Source organism: Oryctolagus cuniculus, chromosome 7 (assembly GCF_964237555.1).
Source record: "Oryctolagus cuniculus chromosome 7, mOryCun1.1, whole genome shotgun sequence".
In the NCBI taxonomy this organism is placed as follows: domain Eukaryota; kingdom Metazoa; phylum Chordata; class Mammalia; order Lagomorpha; family Leporidae; genus Oryctolagus; species Oryctolagus cuniculus.
Genome location: NC_091438.1, coordinates 57,352,762 through 57,357,936, shown reverse-complemented (window position 1 = coordinate 57,357,936; position 5,175 = coordinate 57,352,762).

The following is a 5,175-nucleotide window of genomic DNA, read 5'->3' as shown; positions in this document are numbered from 1 at the left end:
TTCTTGTGTGAGTTGCCCCGAGGAACAGGGAAGAGATGCAACTTCTCTTGCTATTAAAGGGAAATGATTGGCAGGGAACCCATTTCACTAATTTACAAGAGATTCATTTAAAAGAAAGCGATAGCACACTGAGCTCTTGTTACATGCACATCAGGCACTATGAAGCATTTACCTTATGGTGCTTAGCATTGTTACAATCATCTTTATCAGCCTTGGAGTTGGCTGTGTTACAGTTGCCTTTATTGACCTTGATTTGGCTTCTTTGGCAGAACCAGAACTGGGCTATTCCAGGAGATCAAGAATCATAAGCCTGGTGACCTGGCAGGTAAAGATGCTCTCCTTTTGCTTTGCCAGGGTTGGAGACTGTAGCTATGACTTACCCTTCTTTGTTCACTTTATATTTCAGTAATTCACATTTGCACCCCTGTCTCCATTAAGATGAAGCCTCCCAGAGAAGAGGACTCATTTTCTCATTTATCTTTGTTTCCCTCCACATTATCAGATGATACATTGCACACACCAGGTCTCAAGCCTGTTTTAAAATCAATCAATCAGGCCGGCGCCGCGGCTCACTAGGCTAATCCTCTGCCTTGCGGCGCCGGCACCCCGGGTTCTAGTCCCGGTCGGGGCGCCGGATTCTGTCCCGGTTGCCCCTCTTCCAGGCCAGCTCTCTGCTGTGGCCAGGGAGTGCAGTGGAGGATGGCCCAAGTACTTGGGCCCTGCACCCCATGGGAGACCAGGATAAGTACCTGGCTCCTGCCATCGGATCAGCGCAGTGCACCTGCCGCATCGTGCCAGCCGTGGCGGCCATTGGAGGGTGAACCAACGGCAAAGGAAGACCTTTCTCTCTGTCTCTCTCTCTCACTGTCCACTCTGCCTGTCAAAAAATAAAAAAATAAAATCAATCAATCAGACCTTGCTAAAGTGGTAGCCTGTCACTATTGCATGGTTTTGTTGAAGTATTTTCAACTCTGTATGATAGCTTGCCAAGTGTTAAAAATACTATAACTGGGGCTGGTGTTGTGGCACAGCAGGTTAAGCCACTGCCTGCAATGCTGGCATCCCATATAAGCACTGCTCCACTTCTGATCCCGCTCCCTGCTAATGCACCTGGGAAAGCAGTGAACACTGGCCCAAGTGCTTAGAACCCTGTTACCCATTTGGGAAACCTAGATGGAGTTCCTGGTTCCTGGCTACAGCCTGGACCAGCCCTGGCTATGGCCATTTGGGTAGTGAAGCAACAGATGGAAGATCTCTCTCTCTCTCTCTCTCTCTCTCTATCTCTCTCTCTCTTTGTCACTCTGCCTTTCAAAAAATTAATAAATAAACAAAAATGCAACTTAAAAAATAATATAACAATAGCAGTTACTTATGGCAACCATAATCAGCAACTCTCCTGAAACTCAATGACAACTCATGAAAACTCTTGCAGCCTTGCTGGGAGTGAAGTTGTCCAGCCCCTAGCTCAGACAAACTCAGGGCAAGGCTCTGAGGAGTTGCAGCCCGGATGGAGTCCATGGAGAATGGCCACGGTGAATGCTAGTGTCTCTGACCTTCAGCTCCTGGCACGTGGCCTTGCACCATGAGGGACCCTGCTCTTTGTCTTGCCCTGTTCTCCCACGGGGATGGGGAAGGGGAGACTCTGGCCTCGGTCAGTAACCCTGAGAGGGTTCCTGCCACCAGGACTGCTGAGAGACTGAGCAGATGCCATAGGAATGCCTGTGCGCTTCCCTGACTGCCTATTTTGGCCATCTCCCTGCTTGTAGTCTCTGCTGTGGAGGGAGCAGAGGCTTGAGCCAAGCCAAAGATATAGGAGAGAGATCTGGAATTTACCTCAATGGGTAGGGCCAATTAAGACTTAAGGGGAGTGCACAGTGGGGAATGTTCAGAAAACAAACCTCTTGCAAGAATCTGGAGTCACGAAGAGGCCAATCTTCCTTCCCAGTTAACCCCTGGCCGCTGGCGGGAGCCTGACTTCAATGTGGCAATGTGGGGGCAAAGGGCTCTGGTAAGATCTCAGTCTTGAGTGCGAGGGCGTGACAGTCAGGGACCCCGGCTAGGCTTCAGGGAAGACAAGTCAGTAGCTATGGTTGCACAGCACTGAGCAGTCCCCCACTCCCTCCCAGCAGCCCCTAGGGCTCTCTCCAGGAGGAGGCTGAGGGTATAGTCAACAAGTCCGGTGTTCCGTGTCCAGGCACCAGGAGCTTGGGTCTACCTGCGATTCTGCACAAGCTGCAGATTGTTGCCCTGGGGGAGTGGACCTGGAAAGGGGAGGGGCCTTCTCCGTGTGGCAGCCCCGTAGTGCTGGGAAAACGTTCCCCTGACCGTGCAGAAGGAGAATCCAGGAGTTGGTCCTCACTCTTCTTTCCCTCTGTGCTGTGCAAGGTGTTGGGTGGCCTGACAGGCATTGCCACAGCCTGCGCTTGGCTTTAAGCTCCGGAGCTACCCTGGGTCTCAAGGGACCGGGGTAACTGTCCTTGTGGCCTTGGCTGCCCCAGCTGGTAGGACTTCTAACCCTCTCTTTCACTGGTTGTTATCAGCAGGAGACTCCCAGGCATTCTGGAAGCTTTACACGGGAGCAGGAACGGCTGCTGTTGCCTCAGCTGCCTGGATCCAGGGCAGAGCGCCAAGAGCAAACTTGCTTCCCGCTGTGTGCAGTGACTCCCCCAGAGCTGGCACAGCCGGGGTGTCTGCAGAGCCATGTTAATCTTTCTCTGCACAGCCTGTCTCTCCGGTAGCTACAGAAACACTGTTTGTTATCCTTTAGTTTTCAGTAGACAGGCGAAAATTTGATGGCGACAGTCTCCGTTTCTGAAGCTGGAGGGCCAATCAGGAGCGAGAAAGCAGCCACCACCAGAGGGGCCCTGTCTCCGGATGCTGCTGCCAGCACGCTGGGGCCTCAGTGGGAGGACCCCCCACCAAGAACTTGGGACAAAAGTTGCCCTTTCAGATTGAAACCCTAAAATCAATGCATAATGGATCAAAGTATGGTTATTCAAAGTTTTACTAAAGAGGGAGAATAGCTCCCTGGCCAGCATAATCTTGCTGTTCCCTGGAGGGAAAAAAAAGAGCCTAATTCAAGAAAGCAGAAGCAGGGCTAGTCAGCTTCCTCCTGAAGCCTTGGGAAGAAAGAGGATCTCGGAGGCCAATGCTGGTGGTATTTACCCAGGCGCTTGCCAAAGAGAGGGCTCACCGGCTCCTTCCACTCTGGGGGCAGGTAAACTGCTGCTTTGATTCTTTCGTGGCCTGTAAATATTCATGACGTGAGCCCAGACGCCTTTGTTTCTGATTCTGTGCTCTGCAAGCAACCTACTCATACCATCTGACTTCCCAAGTGCTGGGCACAGGACTTGAATGCTTTGGCCCTTAGCTATTGCAATTCTTTCTATTTTTTTTTTTTTTTTAAGATTTACTTATTTGAAAGGCAGAGTGACACACACACACACACAGAAAGCAAGAGAGAGAGAGAGAGAGAGAGAGAGAGATCTTCATCTGCTGGTTCATTCCCCAAACACCTGCCTTAGCCAGAGATGAGCCAGGCTGAAGCCAGGAGTTCCATCCAAGGTTCCCATGGTGGTGGCAGGGGTCCAAGTATTTGATACATCATCTGTTTCCTCCTAGGATCCACTAGCAAGAAGCTAGCTTGGAAGTAGTAGCTAGGACTTGAAGCAGGACTCCAATATGGGATGCAGGAGTTCCAAGTGGTGGCTCATCCCACGGTGCCAAATGCCTGCACCTCCTTCTATTTCTAGTTATAATTTTATGAATGCACTGGTATCATGGTTTTGAATGCTGACCTTTGGGGCTTGAGTCTGCTTTGGGTGATATATCCGCAACCTGCATGTTAACAGACTGTCCTTCTAAGCCTATGCGGCTGAGGGCCAGAACCTGCCCCTGATGAATCACCAAGCTAGGATCATGCCATAGGAGATCTGGGGGCTCAAGAAACCTCTCCACTGGCTGGTGGTCAGTACGCTCCCTGCTCACACTTCAAAGTTACCAGGCCTGGTGAGGGTTCTGCCTTCCTTCAGGGACTAACAGGACCAAAATGTGTTTGGGGTCTTAATGTGGAGTCAGACTTGGAGTCCATCTTTTCTCCCATTTCTACCTTAAGCAAACTGCCTAATCTTTCTGTGTGTCAGTCCTCTCATCTGCGAATTAGAGATGACAAAAGTGTCTGCTTCTTAAGATTGTTAGGGGAAACTGAGACAACATGTTAGTCACTTCCTGTAGTAACTAACATAAATGTACGCTCAATCTATGTGCAACAAAACACCTTTCTGTCCTGTGAGACTGGGAGGAACAACCATCCAGATTTGCTCAGGACAGCTGAGAGGTTTAGATAAAGTGGGCCTTTTAGAACCTTTTGAGATGAACATAAAACACAGGTGCTTGGGGCCGACATTGTGACATGGCAGGTAAAGCTGCTGCCCTGTGGAGCTGGCATCCCAAATGGCTGGCCGGTTCAAGTCCTGGTTACTCAATTTCCAAACCAGCTTCCTGCTAATGCGCCTGGGAAAGCAGTGGAAGATGGTGCAAGTATTTGGGCCGCTGCTTTTTGGTGGCTTTGTACTCTTTCCCACCTAGGCCCTACCTAGACTTTATTCCAAATCCTTGGCAGTTCTGGAAACACTACCTACCTACAAATGTGACGCTGCGAAAGTCAATTGATCTGCCAATTTTACCAGCAATCTGAAGTTCAAGTGACCATTTTTTTTCTTTTGACAGGCAGAGCGGACAGTGAGAGAGACAGAGAGAAAGGTCCTCCCCTTGCCGTTGGTTCACCCTCCAATGGCCACTGCGGCTGGCACACTGCGCTGATCCGAAGCCAGGAGTCAGGTGCTTCTCCTGGTCTCCCATGCGGGTGCAGGGCCCACTGCACTCCCGGGCCACAGCAGAGAATGGGCCTGGAAGAGGGACAACAGGGACAGAATCCAGCGCCCCAACCGGGACTAGAACCCGGTGTACCGGCGCTGCAGGCAGAGGATTAGCCTATTGAGCCGCGGCGCCGCCCTCAAGTAACCATTTTCAAACATAATTTTACAAAGATTTTTCTCCTTGTTCCATGACCTTTTTTAAAAAATATATATATTTATTTATTTTAGAGCTACAGACAGATAGAGGGAGAGACAGAGAGAGGGAGAGTCAGAGAGAGGGATCTTCCATCCACTGGTT